The following is a 26,311-nucleotide window of genomic DNA, read 5'->3' on the forward strand; positions in this document are numbered from 1 at the left end:
GCGAGGCTTTCGAGCGTTATCTGCTCGATATCGACATATTTTTCCCTTCCTCCGCGAATAACGGAAACTAGATGGAAACGACGGTGTTACGCGTCGATGGATTGTCCGAGGCAAGGACACTTACCTCGATCCACGGCATGCGTAGGCTGTGTTCTCGGGCCGATGGTAATATTCCCTCAAGCTGTGGACGCTGTCCGCGGGCACGACAATAACAAAACAAACACTCGACGCACAATATCGACACCACGGCAACGACACGAGTTTCCTGATCGTTCCTAGGAGCCTCGTTGGGACGGATCGAGAGTGGTCCAGCTCAGCCCGAGAGACAGGTGTCAACGCACCCGGCACCCAGAGAACCCCTTCGCGGCACGCGTCCCTCGCTCGGGGTGTCCTGTCACTCTCGACGACGCCTTGGCCCCGGAGCACCGAAGGCCTTCGCTTTCGTTCGAAAGCCCGCGTCTTCCTCGTCGAATTATTGATCTTAAGCTCCGCTTCGTATCGCGAATCCCGCACCTAACGACTCTTGTAACGCTCCCAACGGAGGAGGTCCCTCCCGACGCTGGCTCTGGATCCCCGGTTAACTGTATTCGGTCTCCAACGATGTACGGAGGCAGCCCCGGCGACCAGCAGGCAACAGTTCCATTCCACTTCGTTCGTTCCTTCTCCGGGGTTGTAACACACTACACGCCGCGACGGACGACGTGTCACTTGGTCCGGAGGTATGGTTGGTCACACTGTCGCGCGGAACACCGTCGATCGAGGAGGATGGTCGCGAACCGCTGTCAAAAGAGCTGCGGGAGGATCGGGTCGGACGTGAGCACACCGCGCGACACGCAGAACCCGTACGAGCCACGACACGAACCGCACGGCACGACGGCAGACGAGCGAGTGGGGCTTCGGAGCTTTCCCCCACCACTGGTCGCGTCGAGCAACGCGACAGAGAGAGAGCGGCGAGCGTTCGAGGCGCGCCGCCTAGAGTTTGGGAGCCGAGGGGAACAGGGACGACGCGGACCAGCGAGAGAGGGGATAGCCGCGCGGCGGAGTAGGGGAAGGGAGCGTAGAAGCGCGGGAGGGATGGCGCACGATCGTCGGAAAGGGTGACCACGGTGGGGGAAGGATAGATGGACGTCAGGGGCGTGAGCGAAGGAGGGGCATCGATATCTCCCCTCTCTCGCTCTAGCTCCGCGTACAGAGAGCGCACTCCGCACTCTCCACGCGACTTTGCGAGTGAAACATTTCGCGGGTTTCGCGGACGCTGGGCGTGGGATGGGGTTCCGGCTGCCGGAGGGGGAATGGAAGGGAAACGTAGTGAGGGAAGACAACAGTATTCCCGTTAATTGAACGACTCTCGTAGAGAACGAGGGGGGTGGCGGCAAGACGAGGTGGTCAGGGACGGAGGGGGAGGATTACTCGCGGTAATTACTTATTTTTATTACGCTCCGCCTCTCTGCCTTCCCCCACCCACCGTTCCCTGTCCGTGTTCCACGACGACGAGAACGACGATGACGACGAGGACAGCTGGGCTGGTCGTTGCTTGTCGTTGGTCAGCGTTATTAAGCCGCCTTTTTTTGCCTGCTCAATCTGTAATACGTTTACGCGGTACCCCCGGTCCCCTCGTTACGATTATTTGCGGCCGCTGGCCCCGGCTTTCGCGCGACGAAAACGCTGGTCCGTGGTGTCCTTTCCGGTTCCGTGAAATCGGATCGCGTCTTTCACGGTTACGAATTCTTAAATGTACGAGAGAACGGTCGCCGCGGTAACCGCGAAAGTGAAAGAACACTTTCAGCTAATTGAACGACCGCGGTCCTCGGGAATCCAGAATGGTGGCCGATTACTCCGAGTAATTACTTATTTTTATTACTTTCAGCCTCTTTGCCCCTTCCATTGGTCGCGCGACGTCACTTATCGCTGGCCAACCACGAGCCCCGTCCTCCACGGACCACCATATTTCGTTGCAGATGTCTTCGATACGTATCACGCCTTTTACCGTCACTTAAAAACACGGATTTAAACGTGCCTCCCACTAATTATCGTCGGCGATGAAACACTACCCCCTTCCCGTTACTTCTCCGCAAACAATCACCCGTGCTCGTGTCGTTCGTTCTAGTCTTTCTCGTTCACCCTTGTTGATCTTACTCGATGAAACACAAACGCCTGCCAGGTGAATGGACAATTCGTTTCGCTGGAAGTTACCGGTAAATTTCGATCTACGATACACGGATTACAGCCTCATCCAAGGATCAGCAGAAATTTCTATCAATTTCCAAAATGATTGTAAACTCGACCAAAGGAGCGATTCTGAATCAACGAATTGACGACTCATTTATTATCTTTCGGGGTTACACACACTCTGACGCTGCAGTATTCAATGAACCTCGACGAAGACACTATTGGACACATATGCAGCCATGTTCGAGCGACAGGCGTTCAATCGGACCCTTCGGACAAACCTTCCCGGTCATCCGAGGTACTGTCCAAATATTATTACTCGATCCCATGCCCAATCAAACGCGATATTCGACTCGTTCGACGATTCAATATTCTGGGTGCTGGTCACCAAAGCCTTTAACGCGAGAACCTGGTAACAAACGTTCCGACTAGTTAACGCGAGGAAAATGTGTCCTTAATATTGGACTCGAATTTTTAAAATTCGACTGATAGAGATGTTGCTTTCAGTTACAAAGATTTTGGAGTACTACTATAGACGCGGAAGCTGAGATGATGCAAGATTCGTAGGACGCGAATGACTCTGTCTTTAGAAGTATGGGTGACCTAGAAACTAGTTTACAGTTCTAGTGCAGATGAGAAACTACGTGTTGGCAAGAGTGGCTACACTCACACAGGAATGTGGAAATCAGTCTCTAAATCAGTCAGTCCTCCAGGTCTTGCAACCTTGAAAGCCTCTGACACAAGAGACACCGAAACTACAATCTCAAAGTGCAACTTTAATGATGTACAACACCTCCAAAGACACCACTCGGTTTCATTCAAGCTAGGAAGCTAAATTTTCTGTGAAAAATAAAATTTAAAATCGCTAACATGTTGTATTTTACTTCCCTCCCAAAAAATTGTAACCAACCTGTTCGTTTCATCGACGTCTCGACGGTTCGAGCTCATCCTCGTCATCGTCGCGCGGTCACCGAGGGGAACAGCATTCTTCCATTCGCGATGAACGCGCGTTTCGCGGAACGACAGCCTCAGTCGTCTTCCATCTAATCCAATTGCCGAGCTAATTCGTTTTTGCCGTCGCGAAGCTTACTTTAGCGAGACGTACCGCTGGAAACTTGGACGCAACACGCTCCTCGACTTCCGATTGCCGGCGCCCCGGGCGGAAACACGTCCACGAATTCGATGACGCGCCTCTAGAATGGAAATTAGGACCCGTTTCTCGCGTATGTCGGAACTTCTGGAGCAGCCCGGTAGCTAGAAAGCATCTATTTATATTCATCCACCGAGTGGTTCGGCTTTAGCGAGTGCACTTGTTGCGGCGAAAATTAAATCGGGCTACAGCGACCTCGAAAATCGTTCATCGTTAGCAGCGAAGACGGAGAATTCGTGGATCCAACCATTAGCAGGTCAGCTGTTCCGGTAATCGGACGTTTGGTCGAATTTCTTCTTAATATTTGGGAAATTCATTCCATCTACGACCTTCTACTATTTTTCTTTTACTTGCACTTTTGTGCACGACGCAGGCTGCTTTCTGTCTTCGCTACTGATATAGAATCAAATTGTTCTCGTATTAGTTGTCGTATTCTTAAGTTCTAACAACTCCTTGTGAATTAATAATATTGTATTGTATACCGAATTTTTTAATCATCGCTAAATTCCGCGTTACAGGGGGATGAAATTATTTAAACGGGTAGCTCATTAATTATTTTAAACGCCTGTAATAGCATCGACAGATTCGAGATCGGGGCATTGTTGAAAAAGCGACAGCAACGCGTCCCGATGCTTTAATCATTTCAGACACGAACGAAATAATTCATTCGCGTTACTATTTACCGCGTTAATTATTAAAAGTGCATTATCACGATCTCGTCGCGCGCCCCGTCCCCTCACCCCCGTGAATCCCCGTAATGCGTACTACCCCGGAATAAGTAGAGCGCGATCGCAATTAATGAAGTAATTAATAATGAAATAATTAAACGAATTAAACGCGGCCCCCTTGGATAAACGAGTCGGGACGCACTTCTGCGCGGCGCGGCCGTTGCGTCTGTTATGCGCTGCGTTCTCCTTTGTTTACCCGCAAACAAAACGAGCAAATGAAAAGTGGCCGCAAGCCAGGAGAATTGTAATTGGTCGTTGACCTGCGACGAGTTACGCGTTTCGATCCGAACGATCTTAAAACGCGATTCGACTCGCAATATGACGCGTATCGATCGATCGCAGGTAAAAAAATCAACAAAGACCAACGTGTCACGATATACTTTCCCATACGCGGCTTTACTTCTACTTTAATCGACGATAATTACTGTTTATATAAGGCAACATTTGTATAGATGCAATAAAATAGTTTTTGAAATCGATAAATGAGATTTCATTTCATTCCTTCCTTTTTAGAAAATATTAACTCTCGAGTAGAATTTAATTCTCTGTAAGATTTATTTGGAATTTTTGGGCACGGTCCCTGTTATCTTTTCGACGATCGACAAATGCAGATTGAATGCGAGAAATTCAGCATCCGACTATGGGTACACAGAGTCACAAATTCGATCGTAAGGCGAGAGGTTAACGGCGCAGTCGGAACGAATTCAATTGGCCGCTCAAGGCCACTTACCCCCACTCATGAATCACGTCGGACGAGACGCCTACTTTTACGCTGCACCCGCTTAGGGGAAACAGGGGTTGAGTTTAATAGAAGCAGATTGCAATAGTGCCTGTGAGTCTCCAAATTTCTTAACAAACGATAATTAAAACGATGATTTTTGGATATAAAAGTAGGGATTGTTGCTCACAGGAAATTGTACTTTAACGAAGCTCGAATCTTTCGTGTTTCATCGGCGCAAGAAGAACTGAGATCTTTTAAAAACGTACCCGTTGAGCCCAACTTAATTGCACGGGCTCTCGTTGGTTGTTATTTCGTTATTAGTTTCTCCGGTAAGCACAAGTAACCGCATCTGCCGCGAGGTTTGTGAAATCCGTTCAGAAAAAGGAAGAGACGGGAAGACGGAGGAGAGACAGAGGGAAGTCTCGGCAGTAAACGGAGTAATCATTTTATCCTGCATTAAGGGAAGCGTTTGAAACTGTCGTATAATTTTTCCGGGGTACGCGTCGCGCTATTTATGCGCGTAACTCGAGTTTTTCCGGGCTCGTGAGCGCGCTCGCCGACCGTTTTACCGTTTTTCGTGTATATACGCGTAATTTTCGAGTGCCACTTGTCCGATAGCCTACGCGTGCCTCGCGCGTCAAATTTATATTTTACGATCCATCGAGGAGGGGATTGATTTGTTTGTATACTACGGAATAACGTTCTCGTCGAGTGGCGTGATCGAAGCGGCGGGTGTCTAGTGTCTGTTGCGATTTAACTGTGCAATTTGTAAAATCGTAACGATCGGAACGAGGCACGAATTTATTAGGAACCAGACGAAAACTCTGGGGGAAAACGTTGAATGGTTCCATCACTATAAAACTTCTTTGATTTTTTATTAAAATTTTACTCGATACTGTTTGTAATAAGTTAAGCCGCAGATTCGACATTTCTGTTCCACGCGAAGGGCCGACACAGGAAGGAAAATCGGTGAGAAACGGGAATCGACGACCGATAAACAAAGAAGGGATGAAATATTTATCGAGCCGGGCACACATAGCCGGAGGAACGCGAAATATTTCGAATATGTTTTACAACGAGGACGCGAAACAAAACGGCGTTTCTCGTATTTCGTTCGACGAAATTCTAATTTCGCGCGGAGGGATATTTTACGCTCGGAACTTTTTTGCCTTCGGTATCGAGAACTATTGCGATCGAGCGGCACATTGTTGTTCTCTCGCCGGTCCCGGGTTGCGCGTCTATTATTATTATCGTTTCTCCGCGCGTTTCGGCCCATAAACAACTCCGGCGTCGTTGCACAATGGCCTGGAACAATGCCTGCGACTGATTGATCCTTAACTTTTAAAGTGACTGGCACACGTTGGGTATCGACCGGCTCGCCATCGCGATCGCGGAGAACCTGCGCCGATCCCGTCGACTTATCCCGTTACCCGTTTCAATTTACGTATCGCTGAAACTCGTGTCAATGAACACGCTTATCGAATCGCGCCATTGTCGCGGTTCGTTCGTAGGCGCCACAATGAACACTTACAGTGTTAAACGTCTCCATCGTTTTGATCCAAGGTTAACTCTCGCTATGAAAAATCACGAGTTCACCGGAGATTAAACGAAAGTAATTTGTTAGTAAACGTTCCAACTCTAATATTTCTACGCGAAGTAAGTGTCAACTCTAGTAGGGGTGTGCATATAGGAATAGATGGTCGAGCACTTGTGAGAGAGTACAATAGAATTGTAAAGAGCAAGACCTCCTGCATACTTATATGTTAACTCGTTAAACTGTCACGATATCTAAATAAATTTTTAAAGAGCAGTTACTGTACCAAAAGCAATATTCACGAGGCCCAACAAGCACAATACCGATTCCCGTAATCGGACGCAGATCGTTTCAACGACCCTACAGACCCCATTAACAGTCCTCGTACTGTCGGGATTTGTTAACGCCTGGTATCTAATCGCCAAGTTAAACACGGGCCGAGCAAACGAAGGATCGTACCACGGACCGTCTAAAATTCTCGTTACCAGGTTTTTCTCGAGCCTGGTACGGTTGGGTCCCGGCTTGTCAGAACTTTTATCTGAGGTTGCATCAACCAGCAGGAAAACAGCGAGCCCCGAAGGATCCCATGGTGCAGTCTACGGACGAAGACAATAGGCGAGACCCTGGAAAGGATCCGGAAGACGGTGGTAGGGGGGAGAAAAAACAATAACACGATCAGGTTCACCGCGATTTCGGATAATTGCGACGGAGAGCTCGGAAAGGTGCCGACCGACCGAGGATCGGGCACGCTTGTCAGGAAGCATTAGGATATCTATCGCGAGTACCGATATCCTGCGATCCCGAGGACTCGTTAGGAGGACTTAGGATTGTTTCTTCGTAATCCAATAAGGATGAAATTCCTGGGGAGGCCGGCTCTGGGCGGATTGTCTTTCAAGGTTCCGAACTTTTCCGAGTCCTGGAGCATGGACAGATGGTCGAGGTTTATTACCATCTTTAACGTTGGCCATTTTGGGTCAATTTGTGGATAAAACATTGAGCTGAGTGGTTAATATGGACACGCGAGACGATAGATAGTTTCGTTTCATGCACGAGGGTGGGTGGAAGGCAATTATATTTACGCAATCGTAAGGTAGAATGTCCACATCCTCGTCAGCCCACTCTGAGCGAGCTCGAGCGTTCGAATCGACGTCTGGGACGCCTTTTTTTCCGCAAACTTCCGAAGATCATTACGAAAGCCGCGGAGGGCGCGCGAGTCTCGTAAACACGGCTCGTAAAAATCGCCAAAATACAGGCACCTTACATGGTAGCGTCGCGTAGGCGGGTGTCATATCCCTGTAAAATCATTGCCACTAAAAATCAGAGGTTTCCGCTGGAAATTTACAACGGTCATATTCGCGACGTGTGTGACGCGAGTCGGTGAGATCCGCGGCGGGGCGTTGAATATTTTCAAGTATGGACGGCGAGGGGGGCTCTTGGCCAGGGCCCTTCTTTTCATTGGAAACGAGTTTCGATACACGGAAGATCATATTTTTTCCTTATTTGCATTCTGGTCACCGATAAACGGCCACGAGACTCTCGCGGCGAGGCTACCTCGTCGTTAGCCGCTCGCGCGCAATTTATTTCGTCACGTTTCGTTTACCTCCACGTGGGCAGAAAAATACTACTGGATATACCTACGGGCCCCGATAGAAACCATGCATAAACTCGGAGGCGTTACGCGTATGGCCAGCTGACGTACGAGACCGCATAGATATTTAGAACGCAGCGGATAGTGATTCTTTCGACGCTACCGGCGATCCGGGGAATCCTCGTCACGATCCACGGCGTTCAATTTACGAATCCTGGCACTTATTATAGTCGCAGATGCGTGGATAAAGATACTTAATCAAATGGAGCAACTTTTAGCAGGAGCTCGTAATTGGAGCAATTTTTCTTATTTTCAGCGTTCTGTCTGGAGGAGTAAACTGCAAGCACAAGTTTCAGATATCGTTTCAATATGACGTTCTAAGATATTCGTAGTGGTTGATAATGGCGATGGACATATTTTGAGGAATTGTTCAAAATTTCGAAAGGAGAACACATTATTTCTAGAAATTATGTGAACGAGCTTCTGTAAGTGCATAACAAAGACGTAGGAATACGGAATGAGAATTGTTTCAGCTTAAAAAATAAATACTTTACGTTCTTTGTATTTTAAATAAATGCCTCTTGCAGCAAAGTAGAATTTATTCTCTTTAACTCTCCAACGTCGGATCTGGGTCATTTTTTATCCATACGAGAGTTTCGCGTTCCGGAATAAATTTCATGTCTAATTAGGTCTTTCTCCATGTGTTAATATTCCATAAGAAAGGAAAGACGAAGGGATGTAATTAGAATTTATAAATTAATATCTATTTCTGTCCTGCATCGCGAGTATGTGTTTCGAAGCCATCTCGTATGGAAACCTGGAGGAGTTACAGTGTTTCGACGAATTATTTCCCTTTGAACCCTTTGGATCTTCGGGACATTGAAGTTGGGCAGCATCGAATTCGAAATCTGGGCCCAGTTGAAGTCAACCGAGGGATCGTCGTTGAAAAATCGACACCGTAAGAGCGGGCAGGGTTTCGCCACTTGTTTGCTCTCTCTTCTCAGTTTCAAATTAGAGATGCTTTCCATTTGCCTGACGTTTGCCCCGCCCCGAAACAGCTCCTACGGTAGCAGCCTGTTCGAATTCCAAACTGACCTGTCCGCTGAACAACCCATCGCCTTAACGTGGGGTCCCCGTCCACTTTAAAAAATCCTATTCCGAGTCCCAACTGTGTCCAAGCATACCCGAAACCTAGTAACCAAACTATCGTCGCCGATTAGATTAAAATTATCGTCCCAGCTTATAGGCGTTTCACACGCGAAAGAGATTCCTTGATACATATTTTTGCAAGCATATATTGGGAGAAATTCCTAGGAAGAACATTAACTATACCATATTTCTTATTTCTTTAAACGAAAGCAGAATGAAAAGTAACGAATAATGAACAAGAAAAGCCGTTCCAAAGTTGTTAAGTTTAGTTTCCAGTTTCATCCCGATGTTTTTATTACTGGCGATAGAAAACTTTTTAAAGGGTGTTTTTAATAATAGTAAAATACTACAGCATGATTTTTATCCCAGTATGTAGTACGCTTTTCTTTCTTTCGGAAACTCTTGAATTCCCGGAGCTACGCGGACCCGTAAGTCGAGAAACGTTAGTTCAAACGATCCACCGATCAAATGAAAAGATTAAAAATAATCGATCACGATTCGTCGGACGCGTGAGTTTGCTTGCAATTACCGCAGGTGGCGAAACATCGACCGAGCGACTAAAGGTTAATCAGTGCAAATGAGGAACACCGATGAAAGCAGAACCGAGTACACCATGTAAAATGGCGAATATTATATTTTAAATCGTGCGTGCAATTGTGAAAATCAAATATTCTATTTCTCCCTGTGATTCTAACAATTTTTACATTGATAACAAAGAATTTTCCCACTATTTAGTTCAGTCAGTGATATCTATTAAACGTACACTTAGTATTCGATGAAAATTAGTGCACCCCTGTGTTTAAAACAAGTCCATCCACAAAGGGCAGAAGAACACCTGCGAAAGATGTCGAAGAGGACCCGTCAAAGGCTGGAAATAGGCAGAGGACGAAATCAACCAGCAGAATTACGAAACGGTCAGGAAATGGGACGTCGAAGAGGACGCTGAAGGTTCGCGTAAAAAGAGCTATGTCGGAAAGAAAGACGCAGACGCAGGGCACGGAGAAGGGAAGACCGACGGGAATATTGAAAAGCGGTCCTACGAACGCGATCAAGAGGGCCAATTACCCTGGGGAGGGGGTGGCACCCCCGCGTACGTGCATCGAGCGTATTTTATCTACGTGCCTTACGCGAATACTCGAAGCACACTCGAGCCGCCGCGAGTGCTCGCATACGAGCCGCGCATTCGAACGTTCGCCTGTGAATTTACCTGCTCGTTCGTACGCTGGTTCGAGGAGCCAGATACACATAATGCCTGCCAGCTACGTAATGCTCGGTCCCATTGTACGAATCGAGCCCCCACGCGTCCTACGGGCAGGGCAACCAGTTAAGGGTACCCAGAGCACTGTCGTTGGGAACATTCATCCGATCAACTTTACAGCCAGATCATTTTTACGAGAAATTTTTTCATCCCTTACGCGGCAGTTCCGCGTACGCTGGAAATGGTAAACGTTGGGTGGGGTTGTAACGAAGAAACTAGAAACGGTACGTTAATTCAATAATAGTAGGGGCGGTCAAATCTTAACAATAGCAATCGTATATTCACAGAGGGTGACCCACAGGCTGCTGAAAAATTTCTCGATGCTAAAAGTATGTCAAGAATCTAGAGTGACATTTAAGTAAACATTAAAGAGTCGTATTTTGAGATCGAAAATTTCACGAACCACCTGTCTCTGTATTTCCCCGTGAAAGTTTGCGATGAAAATGGAGCGTTTTCCACGTTAGACGCCCAAAGTACGCGACGCCATCGTTAAGGGGGTGGTCGGTTAATTAATCGGCAGTCTATTCGACGGATGTTTACACGGTGCATTGTAATTTCCGGATGAAAACAAAATGGAGGAGGCCCAATGAAAAGGATCGCGGGGATTCAATTGGCCAGTGGCGCAATCTTTGCGGGGGGAGACGGGGGGCGGCCACTGAAATCTTAATTCAAGCCGCCCGCGCCATTGGATACGGGGGCCGCCCTTTCAAAAGCGGCTCGTTTCCAAGAGAACCTTACGATTGTTGTTCCGCCGTGGCACGCCCGCTTACAAACACGTTACACACACAGTTAGGTAATTATATTTACCTTCGCAGTTTTATTATTTACGGGGCCGTGTGCTGGTGGGTTGTTCGGCGCCCCTCAACCCCTTACGTGTCTCCCTCCATCCCCTTAACGGCCCGCATTTCTCCGCGCTGATCAATGACGCAACTCCCGAGTTCACCGGCGATGATTATCGAGCAAATATTGTCGCGCGACCGATAACGATCTACAGGTGCTCCTCGCGTTTCTTTCGCCAATCGATCGACCATGCACGATGCACGATTATTTGTCTGTTTTCTGTCCGTACGCTTGGTAATTGTCTTCTTAAAAACCTTACATTGTCGATAAAGGAGTTTTTTACAATGGAATGTAAGGCAAAAGCTGTTTACGTTATTCAGAATTTAATTGAGAATAATTCTTCCGATTCTTTAAATTTTGCTGATTTGGGATATACAGTTCTCTAATATATTAAATTGCTATGTTAATACTGTGAATTTTAAAAATCCCCTCCACTTGAGATCGTCTCTATCAGAGAATCGCTTAAATTCTAAATGTAAATATAAATGGTCGTCGCGTTAATCAGAAACTGAAATCCGTAAGATCGTGGATCGCCGTAGGGAAAAGGGTTCTTTGCGCGAACATCGCGGAAGCAGCGTGTTTTTCGAAGACAGGAAACTGCCGGGGGAATCGACAGGGCGGTTTAATTCGAAAATGAACCTCGTAAAGGTTAAAGTGCTTAACGAAGTTCGGTATCAATGTCGCCCGTTAGCTAAGTGCGCGGCTGCCGCGCTGTTTTCGAGATCAAAGGGTTAATTAAACGCTTTCTTTACGGGACCCTCTGTTGCTCCCGACCTCACCTGCTAAATCTGTTTTGCGAGATCCTCAACGACTACGTCGAGGTGCACCCTTCGCTCTTTCCCTGATCAGCCGTGCACGTGTGCCAGGACTTCGTTCACAAACGATGGAATGGATTTTAATCAAACTTGGACTAAATCAATGTTTTCCAACATGAAGAGGAAGAAATAATATTATCTAATTTTATTTATACCGTTTTCTACTACACCGACATTATAAAACGTGAGGCTATTATTTGCAGAATAAAGGTGTGCTAAACTCTCCCAGCCAATACACGTTTTATTCCACACTATTCTCCGTTTCTTCTTCCCATCTGTGTATCGAACTATCAATTTCTATGCATTTAGTTTCTCATTCTCGGTGTTTACCACAGCTAATTGCGCGCGATCGCATCGGTTTTATCATTCTCTACCCACAGATCGTTCGCGTATCCCACGCGTATTATCGTTTCGCCCAATCGCTTGCACCCACGTCAATTTCGAACTCGGTCGTCGTGTCTTGTTAAAGAGACGCGAGACTGATTAAACTACGGGACTCTGGATTTCATTTTCACAATTTTTAACCCGTTTACGCCGTTCGGTATCCCGATAACATCAGCTCCATTCGTACAAAGAACGTTTCCTGTTGCACCAACCATCGCGACGAGAGAAAAAATCCCAGAAAACACGATGTGGCACTAAACTCACGTGGACACGTAGCATTTTTCGTCTTTCGTTCTGCTAAGTTTAATTGGTACTCAACGTTGATTTAACTTTCTAGCCTCAGCGTTCTACAAAGTAGTACTGCGACTAGATTGCTTGCACCTGGACAACCCTCGGGAAAATTAAGCTACCCCCTGAAGAACATTCTTGTATCTCCAAAAATACTGACGTACTCAGATGTACATATATACAGGGTGTTCGGCCACCCCTGGGAAAAATTTTAATGGGGGATTCTAAAGGCCAAAATAAGACGGAAATCAAGAATACCAATTTGTTGATGGAGGCTTCGTTAAACAGTTATTAACGTTTAAAGTTCCACCCATACTGAATTTTTTTGTAGAAAGTGGGTAGGATTTCGGGGGTATGTCTATTCACCAAAAATGATTGTAATTGACCCCCGCAACCGAAAATAATTTTTTCAGAATTAATTAAAAATTTTTTTTTTCGTCGAAAAATTTAGGCACCTACCCCCTGTCGATTTTTCTTAAAAATTACTTTTTCATTTTTAGTAATTTTGTTTGACGCCCTACAGAAAAGTTGTCTAACACTTTTTTGTAGGTACCCATGAACTCTACTTCAGAAAAAAGTTTCATTGAAATATATTCACAATTGTAGAAGTTATGGCTGTTTGAACATTGGACTATTTTTATGGGGTTTTTCTCATTTTGCAGGGTCAAGGACCAACTTTTCGAACATTTTTATTATTTCTACATATTCTCCATCAAAATACGCGTAGTTTGCTTTTTTAAACATTAAAATCGGCCAGTCCGTTCAGGAGTTATGGTGTTTTAAAAATTCGCATGTTTCAGGGAACGATTTCTAGCCAGAAATTATATTTTCGGTAAGGAATTTCTTTCTCGAAAGTGAATAAGATTTCGAGGGTATGTCTATTCACCAAAAATGACTATAATTGACCCCCCTAGCTAAAAATAATTTTTTTAGAACGATTTGAAATTTTTTAATTTTGTCGAAAAAATTCACACCTACTCGAATTTTTTTCTAGAAAGTGGGTAGGATTTCGGGGGTATGTATAATGACCAAAAATGATTGTAATTGACCCCTGCAACCGAAAATAATTTTTCCAGAACGATTTGAAATTTTTGAATTTTATTGTTAATATCTTTTTAACGAAGCCTCCATCAATAAATTGGTATTCTTGATTTTCGTCTTATTTTGGTATCTAGAATCCTCTATTAAAATTTTTCCCGGGGGTGGCCGACCACCCTGTATATATATTTTCCAAGTATTAAAATTACTAGATATTTTACATGGATGATTCGATAGAAAGCTGATGGAATTAAAGGGTTTGAAAAATAGAAAATTAATCTTCCTTTAGTAGAAATGTAAATATCGAGAGCGAGAACATCGCGAAAGTTTTGCAAGGGCGTTACGAATTTTTTCCTTGGCGAGATAGAGCAACGAACAAAGTTGCTATTCTGCAATTGGTGCTAGATGATTGCGTTGGGATTGGCTGTATTAAAATATCGCACGATCTCAACGCGCAATCACGTCGAAGGTTAGCACCGCTGTTCTCGTTACAACGACGGCAAAACGACGGCTATAGAAAAGTAAGGCAACATATGCGTCCGGATTCGACGTTAAAACCGCACTGCGATGATGACGATAACGATAATAAAGAGAGGAGCGTAAAACTCGAAACGGAACGCCCCCGTGAAACAATACCGAGGGTGTCGCGTATGCAATACCGTTAAAAATAGAAATTAACACAGACGAATACCCTACTACTCGAAGACAATATTCATCTACACGAAACCATATCCTGACAACTGTAAAATGCAAAGAAAAATACTGTGAATAATTTTTTATTACTTAGATATATCGCTATAAAATTTGAGTGGTCCATCAGTTCGTACCAGAAATATAATTTAAAAAGCATGGTTGGTAATTTCCCGCCAAAGTTCTCGGTTCAATAATAAAAGGATGGAGCCCAAAACGCGGTCTCGTTTCGCGAAAGTTTGATTAAAAAAAGCCAGCTCGTTCGCGATCGAATTTCGACGTGGACGCGTCATCGCTTCCCCCGTTTCGAATTAGCCGCCGTTGTAGGGCGCGTTAACGATAATAAAACGCGAAAGTAGCGCGAGACGCGAAAGAGCCAGCAACCCCTGCGCGCGACGAGGGTGAAACGAGGAAACGTGTCGGGCCATTTCGCGACGGAGGATGACAGAGGCACGGAACACCGTACGGAAACAATGCCGCGACACCGCGTACGTAATACAATATTGCGAATGGTTACGCGTATCATTATCCAGGAGCCGTTATCGCGCCCGCGAGCACCGGAACGACACACTTCACGCGAGAACAGAAAGAACGATTTCCCCGTCGCGGTGCTCTTGTCTGTTGATACGTGCGCCTCGTTCTCCGGTGCGTATTATCGTCGAGCAGGTCGTAAAGAGGGTGGCTCTGTTAAAAGCCAATGAAATCGGGCCACCATTGCACCGGAGAAAAAGAACCGACACGCTGGACCAGAATTGGAAGCTAGATTCTTCGTTTCCTGCTCGAGTTAAATCGTCGATGGTCTCAAAGGGGTTGGAATTCTAAGTATCCTTCGCTAATTTTATGCTCCCAGGAAATGAACAGATGTAATCGTTCGAAGTTTATATAGATGATTCTTCAAAGTTTTATTACAAAATATTACTAATCACAGGAGTCAGATTGCCGATAGTCTCAAGGGGGTGGTAGGCCTTGGAATTTTAAATATCCACTTTCCTGTGATTTTGCTAGGAAATTATGGATGTAATTTTTTCAAGTTTTATTAGAAAATATTACTAATCACCAAGAGTTAAATTGTCGATGGTCTCGAGGGGGTGGTCAGCCTTGGAATTTTAAGGATCCACTTTCCTCTAATTTTATGTTTCCAGGAAACGAATAACTTCTATCAAATGCTCATTAGAAAATTCTTGATAGCCAACAGGTGTGTAATCGAAAGTTAATTCTCACGGTGCAATTTCCATCCATGAGTACTTTCCCAGAGACCAGGGACGCAGCTGGTACGCAGGCTCCTGGTCGGGAAAAAGGTTGTCACGGTCTTTAAGACCATTATTCGACGTTTTCGAGGTTTTTAGAGGATCCCGGTGTGGTCAGAGTTCTGCCTGTCAGCGATCGTTTGGCTCAAATTGACCGCGTTCCCTTTCAAAACCGAGAGGCCGATTGTCAAAATTTATCGGACTGTGAAAGACATGGGGCGATATTGTATGGCGATTTCATTGGCCTCTGCCTACCAATCACGGTGCTCTTGGTAATCGAATAAGTAGCGACAGCGGTCAGCGGACGAATCGACGTAACGCTTCATTAATTCGCCCGGAAACCGAGGCAATCTTCGCCACTTTTTTATCAAATTCCTAACCAGTCAAGATGACTCTGAAGAGCACATCTTCAGAATTGGGCGAATTTAAACGTCCCCATTTGCAATACGGTCAAAAGTCATTTAACACTTTGACTACCACACAAAATCGAAACCTTATTGTCGGACAATTGCAAACTAATATACCCACAGGTTCAAGAGTCCCAGATTTATTTCCTTTAACATCCAATCTTGAGAATTAATTTGTTCAGCTCCTCCGCTAATTTACAAGTTTAAAAAAATCGAATCTCCTTTTATTACCGACCTCGCGATAATTTTTGTCGATCGCCTAACCGTGACGACACTTAGGCGAGCCTCGAAGTCACGCGAAACGCGGCCGCAGCGCGACGATCCCGCTTGTCCCTGGGACGGAAGTGACGTCGCAGGCACCGACGGAAATTCGTACTGGAAATTCCGATGGGTTCGAGAGGTCGCGGAAGGGAGAGGAGGGCAACAATCAGGGTAGACCCGGCATTACGCCCCATTCATCCCCTGCTGCCGCCCCTTACCGCTCTCGAACCGTATTTGGCTGACAATTCTTCATTTGCGTGCAGCAAACTCTACAGCGCGCCGCGGCATAGCGAAAGGTTTAAACGGCTCGCAAAAGCCGGCTAAATTCGACTCCAATTTGCCGGCTCATTCGTGCAACGATCGGAAACAAAATGCCTCGGCCGTTGATTTACTTTTTTTTTCTCTCCCTGACCCCTTTTTTCGGCTCTCCGGCTCTCTTTCTCTCTCTCTTTCGGCCGCGGACGCCCCTTGCGATCCGCTGACCGAACCGGCCCATCGATACGCGCTCTTCCAAATCAACTCGCATTGTCTTCCACGCGAATTTTTGATGCGAATTCATTGGCGGTTCCAACGGCGCTTAAAAAACAGAAAAATACCCGATTTTCGAGCGGCGAAATCCAGGCGCGAAATGTCAATTCTAAGTTCCCCGGTGTCGGAGCGTTTGCTCGATGCAGATTTCTTCTGGCGCGCTCGAAGACATTGCTACAATAGGGTCAGGCGGACATTTCGTATGGCACAGTTAGGTGTACATACCACATACATACGACGACGTCACTTGGGGCGGTATTGTCAGAAGCTGACTAGCCTACCATCCGGGAATACGAAATTCGGTGGTTTCCGCGATATTCCTGCCTTCAACTTACCGCCATTCGTCGCGCGCGATCTCTGAGGACGCGTGACGCGGTCTACAAATATTTTCTTTCCCCAAGACTGTGCCCAATTCTAACAGGCGTCGACAAACCGTGCGATTGTTTCTTAGCAGCCCTTCTCGACGATTTTTGTCAAATATTAACCTCCCACGTACTCAAACACTCTTTCGAGCCTTACTTAGGGTCAAATGTTCGAAAAAAAGAAATAGATTTAAACATTATTAAGCCGATTAAGAATCGTAATAAAAACTCACCCTCAATTTTCCGTAGAATTTGGATCGCGATAGGGGTTGTTTAATCCCCGTTCCCTTCGAGAAAGCACATCTGAAAATAAAAAAGAGGTTGTTATGTGGGTGACTAGGGTGCTGGCAGGGGTTGAAAAATAAAACGCGTTCCCTTTTGCCGCGGGGCAAACTTCGACGTTTAGCAGCGAAGTTCGCGAGATAACTTTCTTCGTATCCAGCCCGAAAGTTCGACGATTAACTTCCTAAAAGCGGAATTACAGATTAACGCGCAGGTAACAAGCCACATCGCGATCGAATTTGAATTTCGCTAACTTTCGATACGAAGCCTTTGCCGCGGATCCACTTAACGATATCTAAAGAGTCCTCAGACTGCAGACGATCTTGCAATTAAGGTCATCGGTGTGCCCAAGTTCTTTTGACATAGCATCTCAAGTAGTGAACAATTTAAAAAAAATCCAAAATTACTCTGTTAAGATTAAAAATAAAATCACCCATTTTCAGCACTATTAGGGCAGAATCCCCCGAAACGTATCGTTTAAACGGTTCTTGCTTCGCCTAGAGTGGCATGTTTATTTAAGGTTGGAACCGAAAATACACATTTATACCCTGTCGCCGCGGGCGAAACGCTCGCGAATCGCCGGCCAGGACGTCGCCCGTCGCACAAAAGCGACTCCCCGTCGGTCAGGTGGTCCAATTTGAGGTAGCGCGACGAGAAAAAGGACGAGCCAAGGGGGTAGACGTAAATGGGGGGGAGGGGGTACGTCAAATTGATCCATATTAATAAGAACGGCGGTTCGCGTTGCCGGATTTTTGCATAAATTTGAATCGGGCCTAGCGCGGCTCGCGGCAAGGGTTGCGAATTTGAATAATCGAGAATAATTCCGAAGTATTCTCGTCCGTGTAAACGCGGACCGACGTAATCAGCGGCTGCTTCGAAACATTTCATGATGTAACGCTCTCGCGGCGAGGATGTACAGCTAATTAAGCTCTCCGGCCGGCCAACCGGCGCATCGGAAAAAAATACGGTTGGCTCTACAAATTTCCTTCCCCGCCCCCTCTTTTACGCCTTCTTCGTTCTTCGTGTCGCTCGCCCTGTTCCCTTTGGTTTGACGCTGGCGCCGGTGAATGTTTGCGATTTTAATGAATCTTAACCACGCGATGTCTCGCCTCCTATTTCCACCGCGCCACCGTGGCTCGATATTTTTCCTACCCCGCTTCTCGAACGTCAATTTGGACGATGTTTCGTACGGGAGTACGAAATTCTTCGCGTAATTCCTGGAGCAATTGGTACCAGAAGTCTGTGATCGTAATGTTAATACGAGACAAGAACGTTCCATCCGGTCAGATTGATTTCTAACCGTGTTGTTCCTCATTAATTAACTTGATATTCAGGTTAAACGCATTACGCCGCGATCTGTTAGCAATATTACTATGTTGCATCAGAGAAATAATATGCGGTCGGGTACCAGGAACGATGCTTAACAGTTTTTATCTCGGTATGCGGTAATCTGCGACCGAGGCGGCATCGTTCCATCTCCGGGCAGATTAAAGCGAATCTTATTATATCGAATGACGAGATCACGTGATCAATCACAAAAACACACAACGGAACTGTCGTGTCTCTAATGCGAACCGGAGGAAGACAGCGATACTCGAGGAACGGGCCACCCGTCGAGAACGCGGAATGTGGAACTGTATCGACAGGGCCGGCAATACTCGTCCCTTCGCCCCCTATCGATCACCTCTCGTCTCCCTCCATCCCTCGTTAAATTTATTACATCTTTGAAAATTCGAATTCTCTCATATTTTTTAAGGAGTCAACTCAAAAGGTAAATAAACAATCTGAAGACAGTACTTAAAACCCAAATTTGATATTCAAGATTTATAATAATCCAGTATGACGAGTGATAACAGTTGTCATTAACAGAAAAGGAGAGAACGCAGTTAATTTTGTAGACTTCGTACGGGACGATCGAGATCGACGCGAGGAGCTGTTATTACGCTCGGAACGATCTATTTACGACGCCCCCGCCCCCCACCTCGTCTGACGATTCCCACTCCTTTCTCGGTCAAATGAAATTTTTCCTTTCACGAAATCCTGTTACCTCTGGGACTCCCCCGGCTTGTTCCGTGGCCCTTGGTCTCTCGTCCTGTTATGGTCTATCCCATTATAATTCCGAGCATGCACGCTCGTCGTCCGTACGTCCTCCAGAGAGATGGAAGAGTGTAAAACGTCGGACACCTGGGCAGAGAGTTTAGCCGGGTATTGTCAAGAGACAAATATGAGTTAATACGTCATCCAGGGACCTATTCAGGGCCCAGCGCCGACGAGAATGGTGATCACGAATTGGCCGGTGTATAAATGTGTTTTAATTGTTCCCTCCTCCTCCCCTTTCGAAACGTTTCTCGCTCGCTCCACGACTCTGTCCCGTTCCCTCAACGCGCGTCCGGTTCTCTGACTCTCTAGCCCTGGACCCGTTCGCAGACGAGATGTGAAACATAATAAGAGACGGCGTTAAAGAATTTTCTATTATCTTATTGTTGCAGGGATGGCCCTTTGTGCGCCGATACGCGGCTCGACCCAAAGACGCGTTTCGGTTTCGTTATTCGAGCCTTGTAATTCGCTCCAAATGAGCCCCGACGTATCGGGGAATTGCAACGTCGAGTGGCTTGAAATATTCTGAGATTCGTATCGCTGGTTATTATACAAATTTTGCCATCCTTCTATTCTCGGTCGTCCTCTTGCACGCGTGTGCTTTGCTGTTTCATAATTTGCTTCTTCGAATAACACAGGAGCAAGTAGTAGGTGTAATTAATATAGATATTCCCACAATTTTGTTAAATACACAACACTACTTACTGTAACAATATTATTATGAACGTACTCGGTTCGGTTAACGCGTGGATACGTAACCTAAAAATATAATAGGAGCTCCTTGAAAAGTTAATATTAATATCTACAACGCAGGAGCTGTGTAAGGTCTAATTAGTCATTTTTTATTCCACTTGAGCGTCCATGCTCAGTCAAAGTGGCGTTATTTCAACCTCCGTGTCTCGGTTATGAACTTCGGACGTCGAGTTCTTTAACACTAAGTCATCGTTCGTGTTTATCGGAAGATACATAGAGGCAACAACGATCATCTCGGGGGAGGAAGAAAAAGCAATTCGCAGAACCTCTTGGGAAGAAGGAAGAAAAACAAAACGAGAACTCCCCGCCATTGACTCCACTCTGTCGCTCGAGTAACGATTTTCAGCCGTAGTATTCTCTCGATAATCTATTCTTGCAAATAGGATATTTAATTTTTAATTTATCTGTAACGCCAGATTGTAGCAACGTGTGCTTCAGTGTATCGAGTATTAGAAGACTGAAGTAGATTACACGTCTAGTGCCATTAGATACATCAGCATGTTAGGTGATAAATAATAGATGCCAGGTATTATAACGTATCAAGTAGATACTAAACCCTAATGCGCCAGGTGCTAGACATCAACATCTACCGGTAGACGCTACGAGCAAGTATGTCAGGTAATATTTGGATGTGTCATGAATAGAACGGCTATATCGAGAAGTAGAAAGTAGGATATATTAATGCAGTACTAATATACCAACAGTATATAGACTTGACAAATCCTCACTCGTTCCTGAATATTAAAATAGAAACGTTCGCAAAGAACCAGAAATGATGCATCTCGTAATCATCTTGAGGAGCTAAACAATGGATTGATCCGCGAAGGGAAGCCCGTACAAAAATAATCAATTACGCACAATGATACATCAAAGTGTATAATGCGACGACTTGTTCGACCACCTCGATAAAAAGCTCCGTAACTGACGCCTATGTTCGCCGAGATCTTTACATATGCGCAGAGTCGTGCACGTGCGTAGTCGGAGTTGCATGTCCACGGTGCACGGACATAAGCTATAACCTGGAGCACGTTGTCAGTGGCGTATCTTTGCATTGACATGATGGACGGCCGACGTGAAATTAACAATCTTATCCGGTCATTAATCCCGACGTGCGTGTATAATGCTCGGTCCGCGCGGATCCTATTAATTAAATTAGGTTTATCTAGGTTTCTTTCGGATGGCCAGTCAGAAATCTCGAGGGACACGGCTCGATTTCTCCCCCCGATTTCGTCGCCGTCGCTCGTGGGACCGAAAAGTCATCAAATTTTTGACACAGATAAATAGAAACCGGGTCGTACGTACGGTTATGTCCGAGATTCTTTTATCTGGCGGACGAAATCGGTTCGACCTAGAATCGGACCGGTGCCCGCGCGTATGCCTCATGAATGAGAATGTAGTTTGCGAACAAGGGAGACATAAATTGTCCGGAGCCATATCGTGCGCCCTTCTCTCTCGGTCGAGTTGATCGATTAGCCTCGCGGACACCGCCTCCTTTTAATATCGTCGATACGATATCCGACCACGACGCGTTATGTAAATTTAATTACGCGATTGTCGTGTCGCCGGCTCGCGGACGATCATACGTCTCGTTGCATAGGAAGCTACGGGGGACGCTCGAATTGAAATTATCGACGGTTGCGCGATTGTTTCCACCCGGGTCCGTGCAGCGAGACAGAATCCCCGAAACGTGGCCAGAATGCGTAATTATCAAATTCTTTAAATAAACCCCATTATATAACCGACGATGGAACTAGATATCGGATTCCATTTGCAATATTGGAAACACGTACGAATTTTCTATTTTCGTAAATTCTTTGAAATATACAAGGCAAACACTTTTGACCGCGCATTAGATTTTCGGTAAAGAATTTTTTTTCTCGCAAGTGCGTAGAATTTCGGGGGTATGTGTATTCACCAAAAATGATTGTAACTGACCTCCGCAACGGAATATAATTTTTCCAGAATTATTTGAATTCTTTTTTTTTCAGGGTAACCAGACAGTCATGGTCAGACATTATATTCTCAGTAATGAATTTTTTTCTCGAAAGTTAGTAGGAATTCGGGGGTATGTCTGTTCATCAAAAATTATTGTAATAGACCCCTGCAACCGAAAATAATTTTTCCAGAATAATTTGAAATTTTTCAACCTCCACATTTTAGTGTAACTCTGCAACTATTTCAGATACTTTTATTTTAACTCTCACCCTAAAAATTCTAGGTCTTTTAGGTCCCATACGTACGTTCGCTCATATAGGAAGATTCTAGGTGTATTATTACAGGTATACGATAGAATGTAAAGTGCGGGGAATGAAATCTTTGACGCGTCAGATCGCCAACTTCGATTCGACGGGATTAAGGGGCGTGCGAGAAAGAATGAAGGAAAAGAGATGCGATAATAACGCTGCGTAAGAAGTGGTAATGGGCAGGAAACTCGTGTCCTCGAGAAAATAATCTCGGAGAGATTAGGCGAGTCGTTTAGTGGAACAGCGCGCTCCATTCAGATGCAAATGTCTGTCAACAGGTACCCAGCTCTGTTCTGTGCTTACGCGAGATACGCCCTTTTGAAGCCCCGGGTCATCACGCTCTTCCTCTTTCACGTGTCGGAAATTTTAAAAACGATTAACCCTTCTTACGCTAAGAGGCTTTTTACTCGAGAGGAATACTGATTCGTCGGCCTGAAACGAGGAGACGACTATCCCGGGGCCCTCGTAAAAGTATTTAATATTACTCGTTCGTAAGAGATCGCGGGTACAACGTTTGCTTCGTTGGGATTGTTCGTCGCGGTCCGTTCCGATGGAAGATGCCACGGAGTCGAATCGTCGCGTTTAATCCGACGCGAAAGCAAACTCAAAATACACTCGAGCGGAATCCAGTTTACGATTCGAACCCGACTGGGACTCTAATCCGAATGTAATCTACGTTCCGTCCAGATTTAGGTGCATACTTGATCTGGCCCTAATGCACGATATTCGAAACCTGCTGGAGAGTTCAGTCGTTTCTGGAATAACGTAGACTTTTACGAAGAGGGATAGATTTAACTCTACGGAACTTTGCAACGAAAATTAACCTGTTACGAAAACTGTCGAGATACGCTGGTATCTAGATCGAGTGCAGTAAAGCATTGTTCCCATTTTACTAACTACACCCTTCATTATTCGTATTAATTTTCAGATAACAGAGCACTCTTCTGAAATTGAAAATTCTATGGTTTTAGTCGAATAATGTAAACTAATTCTTAACCAAATTTAAATAGTAGGTTTGGAGCGAGAGAACGCGACTATTAGTTTCAGTCATCCTCGAGAGAACTCAAGACTGATACAAAATTCATAACTATTCGACTTGTTACGTGGGGATTTCGAGGGGTCAAATAATTAATTCTCCACGACCTATCCGTCTTTAACGATAATGAATGTCTGGCCACTGTCGCATTTGTCTTCCATAACGTGTCAGACATCCACATAATTGTGTTCGCATACATAAACGCAGAGACAAGGAAGTAACTGCTAACGGTGCTGGTAAATCATTCTTTACAAAGTCGAAGAGAGTCGACCTTTCTGGTACGAAGTGAAGCCCAAGTCGTCGGACGTGTCCGCCCATACGTTACGCCTAAATCGACGTTGAAAAGCTGCTTCACTAGAATTTTTTCAAATGCCAATAATATCTTGGTGAACTATCAGAATCGATACATTAATTTTTTTTAATGTTGGCTTGTCGAACTATAACTTGTTTTCATGCTCTTCCTACACGTACCATTTACAAAATTGTAACTGCTCATCGTAGTCGTTTGGCAAAAGTTCCTACTCCGACGTACAATGGTCTGGTCGTTGATCAGAGTCGTGGAAAATTTTATTCCGGTAATAAATAACCGATAAAACCAACTTACAGCAATTTATATGTGACGTTTATTTCATCGAAGAGTTAAATTTTCGTTCATTGCGAAATGCTTCATCTCGTAACTGACATTTTTATTTTCGTTTAACGAACAGTAATTTCATTTTTATTCAACGTGCAACTTCGTGACAGTCAATAATAATTTATTAAGTAATTTACTACTATTCAAAGTCAAAGTGCCATTTGTCAATTTCTGGTGCACAATCTGCATATTCTTTCGAGATTGTCGCGTTCGTGTTAGACTAATAAATAATAAATAATTGACAAAAGCACCTGGAAAGGCCGCGGTGAACCAGGTGTTCCATTTTCGAGGACGCTTTTTAGTCGTTCAATGAGCCTCGCGATACTCTCGATCTTCACCGACTAAGGGCATCCAAAGAGTCGCCGGTGTCGGTCCCAGCGCGATACCTTCCTGTCCTGTTTAAGGTCGTTTCCACCCCCTCCCCGTTACGCGATTATTCGCCAGAATTTCCAAGAAAACAGATGAAAATCTCACACGGCGAACGCAAACCAGTCGCCGCCTTGCGTCCGTCGCGCTTCTCTTTCGTTCCCGGTTGCTCCAAGCCCCGTTTTCTTGTTCGTCTTGCGAACCGAAGATCGTATCGGGGTAACGTGGCCGCTGGAAACGGGCTAAAGGGGCGACTAATGCGCCCCGACGACTTCTAACGAATCTACCGTACGATTTAAAGGAGCCTGTTGATGCTGCAGTCGAGCGAGCCGAGTGTTTGCAAAGCAGGGGAGAATGGCCGCCTCTAGTCATTGGAATAAGATTAACAGGAAATCGTATTTTGCACCTGCTCCGACCTATCTCTCCCTCGACGAGCCTCCTCTCGTTCCACAATTACACGTTTAATCTCGATTTAGTGCGCGAGGGCAATAAATATTCGCGTCGAACGCATCGTTCCGACGATACAGGTGCCAGAAAAGACTGTTTACTGGCTTACAAACATTTTAGATGACGGTATCACTTTTATGTTGCTTATTTATAGCTCCGATATTTAATTCACACGATCGATTGGAATTCTTTAGATGGTAACGACGGGTCAAATTTTAGAATGACCATTTATTCAGAGTCGTTAGTGATTCTTGCTTTATTCTTCTTAATAACGAAGTAAGAAGAAAATCCTGTGGTCTTGATGATAAATGAAACAACAATGTTGCGACAGTTAATGGTTCAGGTGACAGTAATTATATCCTTCGCTCTATGTTAGTTCGTAGGACTTGATGGAATTCTTCAGGGATATAAACAAAATTCTAAGAATAAATTTTATAGCATAGAAGATGGGATAAACGTTGATTTCGATTCTTCGTCCACTTTGAATAGCCTTTAACGGTACTGTTTCAGAGAATCGAGTATTGTTTACAAATACACGGCGGTGAATTCGTGTACCATGGTCGTCATCGCGATGGAGGATCGTCGGGCCTTGGCCTTGGTGAACCGTGGAAGCATAATTTTTACGGTGACCTCGCTCAACCGAGAAGAGACTCAGGTATTTACGATGGCACTCGACCGGTGACATGGGTTTCTGAGACCAATGAATTTTAATTCCTCCTCGCCCGGAGCCTCATTCTTCGGATCCCGGGACCCGTGGCAGCCCCGCTGCGACACCAGGACGATGATTTAATATTTTAAGAAAATGAGGGGTCCACCCTTAATTTAAGCTCGCCGTAGATGGGACCGTGTTCCTGGCAGCGGGAGACCCAGAAAGCCATTACCCAGATATTCGATTCGACAGTTCGGAGGATGCTTTCGTATATAGTCTCCCCCCGTCGTCCCTCCTCCTATCCTTCTCTCCGTCGTTCTCGTCTTCTTTCCTTTTCAATAATCCCTCTTCACGGAGCTTACGATGCACCGGACACGCGATCAAGATTCGTAGATTTCGTATATAACAGCGGAGATGGACGGCAACTCGAGGAAGTTGAACGTTATCGGAAAAAATGGCGGCACTCGGGGCGACGGTTTCGCGGTTTATAGGAATTTCGTGTCTTCGCGACAGGAGAATCGCCAACGTTCGACTTGCAATTTCACATATAAAAAAATGCCTGTTTACTTTAATATTATACGAGGTGATCTCAGAAACTAGACTTCAATTCAAGTACTATGCAACAAACGTTCCACTACTAAAATTTA

At 45.3% G+C, this 26,311-nt stretch overlaps 1 protein-coding gene and 1 long non-coding RNA gene across 6 annotated transcripts in view; one reads left to right on the forward strand and one right to left on the reverse strand.

Annotated features, from left to right (window-relative positions):
• LOC143340460 (uncharacterized) overlaps positions 1-26,311 on the reverse strand; it is a 641,167-nt gene that overhangs the window by 543,490 nt on the left and 71,366 nt on the right. For 4 of the 5 annotated variants that reach the window (XR_013079445.1, XR_013079446.1, XM_076762433.1 and 1 more), the window contains exon 1: positions 125-896. The gene's annotated coding sequence lies outside the window, so the exon portion shown is untranslated. Of the gene's footprint in view, positions 1-124; positions 897-17,390; positions 17,461-26,311 lie in introns of those variants that run through there. The other variant, XM_076762436.1, reaches the window with a different exon arrangement.
• Positions 1,229-3,004, forward strand: LOC143340349 (uncharacterized). The gene is made up of 3 exons (XR_013079416.1): positions 1,229-1,415; positions 2,228-2,467; positions 2,677-3,004. It is a non-coding gene; the product is annotated as an uncharacterized LOC143340349 (long non-coding RNA).

The sequence above is a fragment of the Colletes latitarsis genome, chromosome 3 (genome assembly GCF_051014445.1).
Source record: "Colletes latitarsis isolate SP2378_abdomen chromosome 3, iyColLati1, whole genome shotgun sequence".
Classification (NCBI taxonomy): domain Eukaryota; kingdom Metazoa; phylum Arthropoda; class Insecta; order Hymenoptera; family Colletidae; genus Colletes; species Colletes latitarsis.